Genomic DNA, 13487 nt, shown 5'->3' on the forward strand with positions numbered 1-13487 from the left:
TCAAAATAAAAACGTCCTTTAAAAGACACCAATAAAAAATTAAGAGATAAGCAACCCACTAAGAGGAAATATTTGCAAAACACATATTTGATAAATGATTTGCAGGATATGAACAGACATGTCACCAAAGGAGATATATGAATGGTTAGTAACCAGATGCAAAGATGCTCAACATCATTAGTCATTAGGGAATTACAAATTAAAACCACAATGAAATACCATTTAATAACCAATAAAATGCCCATAATAAATGACAGGCATTAAAACATGTTGGCAAGGATGTGGAGAAACAGGAATCATTGTACATTGCTGGTGGGAATATAAAATGGTGCAACTACTTTAGAATGTATTTGCTCAAGGGAAATGAAGACGTGGGCACATGCACACAAAGACTTGCACATAATGTTCATAGTAACATTGCTCATAATATTAAAAAAACTGGAAGCATCCTAAATGTAGATCAACTACTGGATAAGCAAAATGTGGTCTCCACATAATGAAATACAGTTCAGCAATGAAAAACTAATTAATTCATAACCCATGCTATACCATGCATGAGCCTCAAAAACTTTATGCTAGGTGAAATAATCTACACACAAAAGGCCACATTTGTATGATTCTATTTATATGCAACGTTCCAAAAGTAAATTTATAGCATCAGAAAGTATATTAGTGGTTTCCTGACACTGGAGGTAGAATGAGGCTTAACTGTAAGTGGTCAGGAGAGATCTTATAGGAGGGATGAAAATATTCTAAAACTGATTTATGATGATGGTTTTGCCACTCAGTAAAATTACTAAAAGTCATTGATTTGTAAATTTTAAATGGGAGAATTTCATGATATGTAAAATATACCTCAATAAAGCTGTTAAAAATTATGAAGAATTCCACCTTGAATTGTGTGAACTTGCTCTCTGGCTAGTGGCCAGGATAATTAAACTGTATTTGCATGCCTATTAGAACCGTATGAGTTGGGTCAAGTTTTACAATCTATGGTTGTTCTGATTTGCTAAAGAGTAGCTTAATACTGCATGAGAGAGAAGACTGGTGTTTCAGAGTTCTGGCCAAATGGCTTGATGAAAGTTGTAACTGAAGAAAAATACAAAGCAAAACAAAACCAAAAACAGACATTCTAGTTTTCTCTAGGAGCCTTTCTCTATCTGAACTAGTATAACATTATTTCAGTTAGTTTATTTCTACCCTCTCTCTCTTTGAGTGAAGTATTTGAGAATTTAAAATAAGCTTTAGATATTTATAAAATAAGCTTTAGATATTTATAAAATGAGCTTTACAACAGAATCCAAACTGGTCCTTTGGAAGGAAACACAAGGACCACAATATATAGTTTTCATTCATGAAATACTCAGCCTCAAGCTAATGAACAAAATCATTCTTATGAAAAGGAGATTTGGCACAATTTGTCTCTCTAGAAACTTTACTAAAAAAATGTTTAAAATCAATTGTTTGAAAGGATTCTGAGGATCTTCAAAAACAGTGTAGGCTAGTGTCAACCTGTTAATTATTTTTGAAGATTAATTAACAAATGATTAATTTTCCAAGTGACTTTTCCTAAACCCAGGAAAGCTGTGATTTCTTTATATCTCATACTTTCAACATAATTTTCATGGAGAGAATCTCTGAAGAGCAACACATTTCACTAGCTGGAAAACAAGAGATGGAAAGAAATCAGCCAATGCATATCAGATAAAAATTAAAGTGAGGCAAACATATTGTCTAACCCACAGCAATCAAAATGTATTAGTCATGTAAAACATTTTTGGAAAAATGTCTTGAAAGAGATGTGACCACTCTTTTCAAAAATCTCTTTGTGTTTTTGATGCCTGGTTACGTGACTCAGTGGCAGCCATGCTTGAATAGCTGTCAAGCGACAGTAATTTTTGGGTTACTAGGACCTTAGCATGCTCTTGGGATTAGAAAGTTTCAGTAGGAGGCTCACTTGCAGATGAGACAACTGTTGAGATACCAAGGCTAAGAGGGACGTGCCACAGAATAGCTTCATAGCTACTGTGAAGTGTATAAAGCACCTTTCAACAATCCCTTATTATGAAAGATCTGCTTGACTTCCTCCCAAGCCCCTCGTGCCAGAATCCAACAGCCTGGAACCCTCTGAAAGCATCTGCCAGAAATTACATCAGATTCTACGCAGAGAATGCTGAAACATACGAACAGTGCATTTCAGTAGCCAAGAGACAAAAGACAGAAAGGATATAAATATAAATTTAGCAGCTGTCTGCAAGGAAATATCCCTGCATAACTCCTTAGCTGTGGAGAAAGACAGAGACTGAAAGGGAATTTTATTGTTTCTTTATTTACAACACCTGGTCAAGAAACTTTGATTTTCATCAAGGTAGCCACAGTACAAATATAGTTGAATGAAAAATCAAACCAGCAGAAAAGTAGTAGATTAGAAAGAATGTAAATGGTGATATTGGAAATAGGTACAAGCCAAGTTTGTGTGTGATTCCTTCGACCTGCTAAAACTTTCTGTGCCTTAATTTGTTGATCTGAAAAATAGGGATTCTTTTAACTTAACAATTCAGATGTTGCATGTGTTAGTAATCATTTGTTACAAAGCTTGAGAAACTAATTTTAAATGGAAAATACCAACAGAATTTATTCATGTTTTATGCACAGATGTCAATGTGGAAGAAATGTTCAGAACTGTGAAAAAGTGTCAGACACACTTTAGGTGAATGTTGGGCTACCAGGAAATTTATTTTACTGAATTATAATTTTTTACTCTTCACTTAGCAAGTATTTATGCCCCTTTTCTTGATATTTGGAGAAAATAAAGAAGGATAGTGATTAGCACTGAAATCCAGGAGTATAAAATTTATTTTGTGAAAGTGGAAATGACAAATATATGTGACAGGCATATTGTACTTTCAACCTGAGGATAAAAACTAACAGCAATAACATCACAATGCCATCACAGAGTGGTTTAAGGGCCACTAGAATCTATAGGTTAAAATAAGGTAGTGAATGTGAAGTCTGGTGCACCAAAGATGTTCAGGAAAGGGTGATTCCCCTCCACCACAGACAGTTCTAAATATATTTGTGGTGTATATTTAGACCAAGAGCATCTTACCAATGTGACTCATCTACCCCTCTTCCCACCTTTCTAACCTTCTTCTCTTCAAGACTTTGAAGAAGGCAAGATGGAAGAAGGGGCAGGAAATTGATGGTCAAGTGTCTTTGGACTTAGCCTTGCTTTAGCCATTGGCATGACATGGCTATTCTCCACAGACCTCATTATTCTTCTAATAGCATCAGCCTCAGTATCCACGAGTTACTCATCTGTGGATTCAACCAACCATGGATGGATTCAGAACTTTCAGGTACAGCTACTGGACTACACCATTTTATATAAGGGAATTGAGTCTACATAGATTTTAGTATCCTGGGGGGTCCTGGAACTGATCCCCCATGGATACCGAGGGATGACTATAGTTTTCTAAAGGATTCCATTAAGCCATAAATTCTTTCTTAACAAAAACCAGGGTATTCCTGAGTTAAGGGTATACCTCCTTTTTTCCTCATACTTCAACACTGGCTTGAATGTACTTTGTGAGGTTTTCCATGTATCATTTCTCATAAACCCAATCACTGCCATCTTTATGAGTCTATCAAATTTTGTTCATTCTAATAGAGCATTACAGATCATCAGACCAGATGTTTACTGATCTGTCTCTCTAATAGACTGAGCAATTCTTGTTGGGAGAAAATGGTTTCTTCAATTCTGTATTCTCAGCCCTTACCATAGTGCCTATCCTATTCTACAAATATTTGTTGAACAGTGTGGAGCTATAGAAAGAGCTACTCATTTCTATAGAGACACAGTCTGTTAACCTCTATTTTTTTTTCTCTTTCAATTCTTTTATTGACTTTTTTTTTTAGCTCTACAGAGGTATAATTGACATACAAAAAATTGTACACATTTAATGTATAGGCGTACCTTGGAGATAGTGTGGGTTTTGTTCTAGACCACTGAAATAAAGTAAATACTGCCATAAAGTGAGTCACATGAATCTTTTGGTTTTCCAGTGAATATAAAAATTATGTTTACACTATTCTGTAGTCTAACTGTGCAATAACTATGCCTAAAAATGTACATACCTTGATTAAAAACACTTTATTGCTAAAAAATGTTAACCATTATCTAAGCCTTCAGTGAGTTGTAGTAAGACCATCAAAGATCACTGATCACAGATCACCATAACAAATATAATAATAATGAAAATGTTTGAGGTATTGTGAGAATTATCAAAATGTGACACAGAGACATGAAGTGAGCAAACGCTGTTGGAAAAATGGTGCCAATAGACTTGCTTGACGTGGGGTTGCCACAAATCTTCATTTTGTAAAAAACACAATATCTGCAAAGTGCAATAAAATGAGGTACGCCTGTATACATCATGATGTGTTTGGACATATGTATACACCCATGATAACATCACCACAATAAAGGTACTGAACATATCTGTCACCTCCAAAAAATTCCTGTGCTCATGTGTGTGCATGTTGTGGTTGGAACACGTGACATATCTATCCTTTTAGCATTTTATTTATTTACTTAAACATTTGTGCCTAAAGCTTTATTGTAACTTTTAAAAATTGAAGTATAGTTGATTTACAGTGTGTTAGTTTCAGGTGTACAGCAAAGTGATTCAGTTATATATATATATATATATATATATTCTTTTTCAGATTCATTTCCATTATTGTTTATTACAGGATATTGAATATAGTTCCCCGTGCTATACAGTAGGGCCTTGTTTGTCTGTTTTATATAGAGCAGCATGTATCTGCTGAGGCCCTCTTAATATTTTAAAATACACGATACTGTATTGTTAACTGTAGGCACTATGCTGCACAGCAGATCTCTAGAACTTATTCATCTTGCATAACTGAAACTCTTAAGTCATTTTTTCTTACCCCGTTCTGGAGTAAGAATGAGAATAAAAAAATGGATTTTTGTAATAAAAAGAGTCACAAACATTTTGCTGACAAGGGCTCTTGAAACAAAGGAATGTGGCGCAGAGAGGTAATCATTTTGCTAATTCATGTTGATTACAACCCATTACTCTATTTCTTTGTCTGAATTTTTGAGTTGTGTATCTCCAGGATCCTGCTTTAACATCAAACAAGACAAAAGCATAATGCTTTCATTTTGCCTTTGGCTTTAATATGAAGCAAAGGCTTTAAAACATCCTCACATGGCAAATTAACCTACTGTTGTGTATAGCTTTCCTTGTTTTACCAAGTAATCTCTAGTTGCAGGTTTTAGTCAGGCAACAATTTTTGTTTGATAAAAATCTAACATATAAAATCCATAACAAACAAGTAATTCAACTCCCTCCTTTCCTCCCTTTCCTTCCTTCCTTCTTCCTTCCTTCCTTCCTTCCTTCCTTCCTTCCTTCCCTCCTTCCTTCCTTCCTCCCCTCCTCCCTTCCCTCCTTCTTTCCTTTCCTCCTTCCTTCTTTTCTTCTCTCTTTCCTTCTATTCTTCTCTTTCCTTCTTTTCTTCTCTCTTTCCTTCCACCATTCATTCATTAAATATCTATATGTCTGACAGGAAGAGAAAACTCCTTAATTGTTGCTAAATGGATGAAGGAATAAATTTAATCCTTAAAAAAGTTCTAAATGGTAGGTATTATTTCATCCATTTTAACGATATAAACAACAAGGCTCAGATAAGTTTAGTGAACCAAAGTTAACATAGATATTAAAGAAAGAATCTGGACTAAACCCAGCTCTTACTTTTTTCTTAATCCTCTTCTCTTGCCAGTTTGCCACACCATCTCACTATCTCCTCTAAAGATGCATAAGACAAGTTGATTTTTCCCCCTAAGAGGTCGTTGTCCAAATTTCATTGTAACTATAGTCTTCTTATTAGTTTGCAATTTTTCTATCCTAAGTGATAATATTAGAATTTTAGTGTGTGAAATGTAAATGTACAACTACTATGACATTTTGAGAATTTTAACTATTCAATTTGGGTACTTAGTGCTACATAAGTACATACACCCACGTATGAATGTGTGGGTGCACACAGAGAGATTTCTTAATGTGTTGTATTGTCCTCTAGATCCTATTCTACCAATCATGAGTTTGTGTCTGTGTAAAAAGAGGAAAAATCTATAAAATCTCCAAATAGTCTTGCCTTTGGTGAACTTCTGAGGTAGCCCTAGGGAAAAGAAAGATGGCATGGGCTGATGAGTGACTGGTAAGCTTGGGGACAACTAGTGCATTGCTTAATAACTCTTACAAATATACAGATATTTGCTAGAGCATACTTTAGAAATAAGTTTTATTTACATACATAATATGTATGAGTGAATATTTTTGAATGCATATATTTCATGCAGAATTGTCATAGGTTTGCTGCTTACCTAAGCTCATTCTAGGCATCTGAATCTTGACTTGAGTTGTCATTTGGAACTACTTGTTTCACATCAATAATTCCTGAAGGAATTATTTTTCGTGAGAGCTTATGACAACAAAAGAATATCTTTACAATGGCTCAGCTCACGGAGTGGATTAACCTATATATATTGATATTTATTAAGCCATTAATGTTAATAGAATTATACATAGAACAATCCTTACGTTAACTAGCATACTGTTGGGATTCTTAGCCAGTACATTAGTTAGAACTTTTGGCTGGAAACACAAGAAACCTATTTTCACTAGCTTATGCAAAAATGGGGGCTTTATGAGAAGAGGCATGCTGTGCTCGAACCTAAGGTGGGATATAGGTGAGGACCAAGAACTATTAAAACCAATAATTTGAATGCAGTCAAGATGATCTTTATTTCACCTAAGCACATTTTGAACATCTGCTTCCTTCTTCTCTCCTTGATTTTGTCCTACACGCCCTCCAGATTAGCTAGCCCACTTTCTGTTCCTGATGGTGGTGGAATAGCAGTCAAGAGTTTGAGGTTCCCGTGCTATCTCTTTATCAGTTTCAGTTCCAAATTTTAGAGAAGGGCTTTGTTGGCTTGGTCATATTCCCATCTCTGGACAAACACCTCTGCCAAGGAGTCATATTGTCAATAATCACTTTGTTATTACACCTGTCAATTGTTAACACAAGGCAATTTGGGGTGGACGTATGTTGCAGTGGAGGGGTGGATTTTTATTTCTCCAAACTGTAGGGAGCATCAGGATGTGACGTTATCTACCATAACAGGATTGATCAGATGAATTTTCACTTTTTGGAAAGCCTTTTCCAGGTTTTGTTTTAAATTTTTTTTTTTTTTTTTTTTTTTTTGCGGTACGCGGGCCTCTCACCATTGTGGCCTCTCCCGTTGCGGAGCACAGGCTCCGGATGCGCAGGCTCAGCAGCCATGGCTCATGGGCCCAGCCGCTGCGCGGCATGTGGGGTCTTCCCGGACCGGGGCACGAACCCGTGTCCCCTGCATCGGCAGGCGGACTCTCAACCACTGCGCCACCAGGGAAGCCCCAGGTTTTGTTTTGTTTTCACTACTTGAAAAAAAGAAGTATTATTATTATGAGAACATGATATTTTATTTTGTGAGTTGCACTACCCCCTCCTTCTGATATCCTCACCCCTAATTTTACCATCACTGCTGATACCTGAGATATTACTGCCTTGCAGTTTCAGGTACAGCAAATTTAGACAAGTTATTCAACTTGTCTGCATAAAACCCCCAGGTAACAAAATGTTTCCATGGCATTGATTTAATTGGTTAATATTTGTGCGTCTGTCAAGCACTTTCCCTAGATACTAGTGTGCTCTTTGTTCAAGTAACATGATCTACACTCAAGTACACAAGTCAAATTCTGGTACACCTCCCTGCGATTGCTTTTTCCCCTAGGGTCTGACTTTTTCTCTCTGGGAGATCGATCCCTGTTTCACTGCTGTTAGGAATATCAGCAGTGGCTTCGGCAGGTGAGTGGCAGGTGGTCGCTCTAATGTCTGCCAGCTGGGCTTGTGATCAGCTGCGGTGAGATGGCCCAAATGTGTTCACAGCTGGCATATACTAACTCCACCACAATAAATATTTAGATCATTTACACACTTACATAGGTATATTATCCATATATAGTCCAAATATACAGTGACTACCTATATATCAATTTAGATATGATAGAAGATTTTCTCAGAAATCCTGTGCTATGTTTATGTGACAGATACGTGTCTACCATTTTAAGAGAGGCACACATGTTGCCTTCTTCTGTATGGCATTAGTCTAGGTGGCAGAGTCCGATTATGTAACAACTGGGCTTACTCTCCCGAAAGAAGACTACTCTGACAAACCTATTTGCGGTGTGTTCTGGATCGGTGCTCACAGGCAACAAGTTTCCTAGCTGCTCTCCTTTTCTCACCAAAATGACATCAACTGTTAGATGAATGTGTCAGTGGAAATTATGGTGGTTTTCCAGAAGCCTCAGGAAACTCCTTTCATGAATATAAAACACCACTGGCGGAAGTCTAAACCTCTATTTCTTAATAGGAATAGGAATTGTTTGAGAATAAGTGCTATTTGATGCTTTGTAAATTGTGGGCATTTAAAATGGCAAATACCCTTAGAAGCTCTTTTCCTGAAGCTATGGCATACACCTTTCTTACTTCTTGATAAAAGACAAGGCTGACCAAAGTGAGCAATTCAAGGTTCTAATTTTACATGGTCATGTTGGCTTATATGGGACAATTTTGCAAATAACATACCTTTCAATTTGCCAACATAAACTTCCGTGATCAGTTCTAGAAAGATTTATTCTTTCCACAAGCTATCTTTTCTGTTATGACTCAAACAAGGGTAAAAACGAACTAGAAGAACTTCAGTTACAATTATGTGAATAAAATAATTAGTATAATAACGTTCACTTTGGAAAGGAAAAAGAAAGGCTTCCTCAGAGAGATAATGGGCATAATACATACAGGAGATAATCCTAATAACTATAGGAAAACAGGAGGTGAAACATTGGCTATAAAAAGACAGTAATTACCTGTTTTACGAGTCAAGCAGTTCCTTTCTTTGATCACAGGAGAGCACTGTTCATCTATGAAACAATTTGTTTTAAAGGAATAACTAGAACCTTTGTGATGCAGAAGATGTTTGATGTGGCAAATTATATAGCCTTTATTATTGAATCATAGCTATAAAAGAGAAACACATTCTTCTCATAGAGAAAATGGATACATATGTACACAATTTTGTAAGCTGTCAGTGTGTTAGTCTTGAAATCAATTGACAAAGATTCACATACATGAATCTTGGTAGTGAAAGGTGTAAGACCCTAAAAATCCCCAATAATAGGCAAGATGTATTTCCTCTCAAAAAGAGAAGTAATTTACATCATCTTTTGTAATTTGTGTTTCATTTAAGAACTGATCTTAACTAAGCTCAAACCAGCAACATAGTATAAATACTCAGTAAATATGAGTACCCAAAACAACCTGGGAACCGTCCCTGTGGACGTGGTATACATGTTTCTTGGTCAAGAAACGTTATGAGATTGTATTTCAAACTAATCTTTTTCCTTTACAAGAATCAGGGGGATTTAGCAAAAGATGTGATTATTTATTATGAGGATGTTTAGCAAGAGATTTGGTTGTTTCTCACAAGAGCTATGAACAAGGAATGTTATCTTGAGGATTTTTCACATCAATTATATAAGAAAATTATAGTATTTCTAAATCTTTTAATTTACAGATGGCAATGCTAACAGTAAATGCTAATTTACTTTAGTGTTTTAAATTTATCATATCAAAAATTCTAGATAGAAACTAACTTGGCACGTAGAAGCTGGGGTTTTTTTGGTCTTTTTTTTTTAATCACTTGCTAAACTTAAGTCCAGATTTATCCTATGTGATCAGAAGCTTCAGAGCCAATCAGGAGATGGCCAGGAGAGTAGCTTGAGGTTAGCAACTCTATCTTTCCTTCTTACCTCCTTAACCTATACACCATCCCCCAGCCCCATTTCTTTCTCCAGCCTGGATTTCCAGTTTCTTGGCCACAAAATTGGTTTTTTCTACACTTAAAGTAGCCAGTGATATTTATTGATAATTCAGCTGACCGAGATGAGTGTCCAAACCTCTCCCCTCTGTACCTGTCCAGGAGCAGGAGAGAGGAGTGTTTCCTAGAATTCTCTGGAGTACACCCTTGCAAGTAAACATCATCTAAGGCAGTTAGAAAAGATGAAGCTTCTTGCTAATTTGCCATCATCACTGCTGAAGTCTCCATTTTCTGGTCTCTCTCGTCCTTTTAAAGAAATGTGTAGTACCAGGCAGTGAGCTTTAAGTAAGTTCCCTCAAGACTAATTTTCCTCAAATATTTTATTAGAAGAAACCCACCTATTTGTGAATTTGGCAGTGCCTAAAGTGTTAATTTTTAAAATTTTAATACAGATGTCTTATCCTGGGTAGGTAAAGTCTGAGAGTAGTACACAGGAAATGTCCACTGAAAACATTTTATATAGCATGAATAAATTAGGCTTCACCTTCATATAAAATCGTCTAGAAGAAAAGCAGATAAATAAAAATCCTTAAATAACTTGGTCTACTTTTTTGGAAAAAGAAACCTATCCTTCTTTATTTGGACATTACTGATCATGGATTTCTAGTTGTGCCTTTTCAGCAGATATCATCATTACACTGTAGATTTTTCTTTTCAAAGGATAATGATTAGTACACTAAATTGATTATTCTAAGATTTTTGAAGGTATCTACAATTTCAAGTGTATTACCTATAAAATGCAAATCTGAAGAATATTGAAGGCAATTTCCTGAAAAAATAATACATTTTAAAAGAAAAACCAGTATCATGTATTAGATACAGATAAGGCTAAGAATCTTATTCAAGTAGGTGAATTGAGTACTCAAATCTAAACTGATACATTTCTTGGTATGAGAGGAGCATTATATACCAAATGTGATATTAAACTGAATACAGAAAAAATCTTTTTAACCATGTAAAAATCTCCCTGGTTTATGTTGAATGGAATAGATTTAGAAAATATTCAGTGAGTTAAAAATAGCATACTCAGAATAATGCCTTTGGAGGATGAAACTTTCTCCCAATATCAGAGAATGAGTTGAATGAATGATACTTTTTAAAGATTTTTTTTTCCTGTTGTAGGATTAACCACTGGCTCCCTCTTTGTAAGAATATGCCATATTTCCTGTATCAACATATTATTACCCTGTAATGCTCATCCTTATTTAACTAATATTTAGTTTCAAAATTACTTTCATAGAAATGATAGTGTTTTTCCCCACAGAGACTCTTTTTAACCTAACCCCTACCAAATCTCTTTCCCTCCAGTATATTTCTCATTTGACTTTATTATGATTTTTTAAAAGTATAAAAGTTGAGATCTTCTTAAAGATGCAGTATTCAATCAGAAATCAGGTGAGCTATAGAGTCAAACCTGCTTTAGCTAAATTCTTAAACACCCTTCATTTAAGGAAAAGCATGTCATGTGGCCTTTGTAGTTAATGTATGATTTAGGCCCTTAGGGATTAGTTACTTGTAAGATGATGATTTCCTTTCTTTTATCTCTTTCTTATATATGAGATCTATAATTTAGGGACTTGTTTTATTTTTTATTCCTAAATGCTCAAAGTTAGATATATTTGAAGTGTCATACTGGGTGATCATCTACAACATTTACTGTCTAATTTAGTGTTTTAGACCCTTATAAATTAAAAGCTCACCAAATGGACTCAAGTGCACAGACAGGGCTCCTAAACAGAAAAAAAAAAAAAAAAAAAATCTCTGAGTCAAGCAGGTTTAGAGTTGTTTCTGAAAAATATACAAAAACAGAAATAAACAGACAAAAACCTGGATGATTTAAGCAGAAACATGTGTTATTAAGAGAATATTGGTACTCACAGGATCAACAGGAAAGATGGAGACCTAGACTGAGGATGATGCAGCTAGAAAAACTATGATCCAGAAATGGTCGGGGTAATCATCCTGCTGCCCTGTTAGTCCAGGAAGCCTGTACCACCAACACCACTAGCTCCTGACCTCAGGTAATATCACTACCTCCAGCTATTCCATCAAATTTTGTTTCACTATCTCTTGCTTCAAAGTTTGGGATAGTACATTTGATTGGTGAGCCTAGGTCACATGTTTACTAACTATATGTTTGGGAGCTTCAGACTTGTGTTTGGGGCATTTTTAGATTCTATGAGATGAGAACATTCATAAGGTGGGGAGTTTTGCAGTCATTGGAAGGAGATTCAGCTAATGAACAGCCAAAAAGAAGGACATATATCGTTCTACTCCCATACACTTGCTTCTCCTCATTCTGGCCATCTGTGATGGGATGTTGGTTTTTATGCCCAGATAAAGTTGGGGTAATTGCATAAAATAGTATTATATAAAACCTCTCGTTTGGGAAGTATACAGATAGTCACTGTAAGTTCTTATTATAGTAATGTGCTGTGATGTTAAATTTGGGGGGGGGAATTAAGTAGGTACATTTCAATCTTCTTGGTCCCTTAATAATAGTGAAAGATGATACAATTATAATTCTGAGACTGAAGAGAAAAAAAACCCTAAGGAAACAAAAAATGAAAAGGGTATCTAGAATATAAATGGGGTTTATAGGTTATGTTAAAACTCTGATTATTATGTCAAAAAAGATATACATCAAAGACAAACATGTATCATATGTTCCAAGTCTTACCAAAGAGAAGAGGGCAAGTTTTTCTGTATTCATTGAAGTGACTCTGTTAAACAAGTTTCTGCTTTTAAAATATAAATAGAGTTAGTTTCCCTTTGAAGTTGTTCAGTGGTATGCTATAAATATACTTTCAAAGTACTTTTTAATACAGGAGTCTCATTTTCTCTTCACAAGAAGTGTAGCTAGGAGGAAAAGAGGAGGAGAGTCTTGCAATCCCAGAGTCTTGTTTAATCCAAACTAGAGTGTGAGGTTGCCAGGCTACTGGTGTCAAAGGGGGAGCAGGTCCTCTGCTGCTTTTCTCCCACTAGGAGAATGCATTCAAAGTCCCACTTGGTCTGCCATTTTCAAACTGTGTAGCAAAATGTAAGCTATTGCCTAGCTGCAAATGGATCTCCATAGTTTCGCCTAAAGTTGCTGAAAAACAGACTGGTAATTAGGGACACCCAAGCTCCCACTATACTCTGCCTTGAGAGAGTATAAAACAGCAGTGTATGTAAATGGGTAAGAATCTTTGTCACTTTCTCATGTTTTGAACCACATGCTCAGTTTGCGAATGACTCCACTTCAGAGAAGCTTGTAGAAATAAAGTTTATGATGCCTTGTACTACTAACTTGTTGAATTAAAATGAGCTTTTGTGTTAACATTCCTACATGCAAATGGTAAAACTAGCTTTGAATTCAAAAAAAAAGAATGAGGGAGAAAGCATTTGCTATAGCCCCTACAAAAAATTTTTATTTAGATCTTGCTTCCTAAGGCTAGTAATAAAACCATGAAGCCAGCATTCTGTTTTCTTTTTATAGGAC

Source organism: Aethalodelphis obliquidens, unplaced genomic scaffold (assembly GCF_003676395.1).
Source record: "Aethalodelphis obliquidens isolate GAN/ISIS:26980383/991018 unplaced genomic scaffold, ASM367639v1 scaffold39, whole genome shotgun sequence".
NCBI classification, from domain to species: Eukaryota; Metazoa; Chordata; class Mammalia; order Artiodactyla; family Delphinidae; genus Aethalodelphis; species Aethalodelphis obliquidens.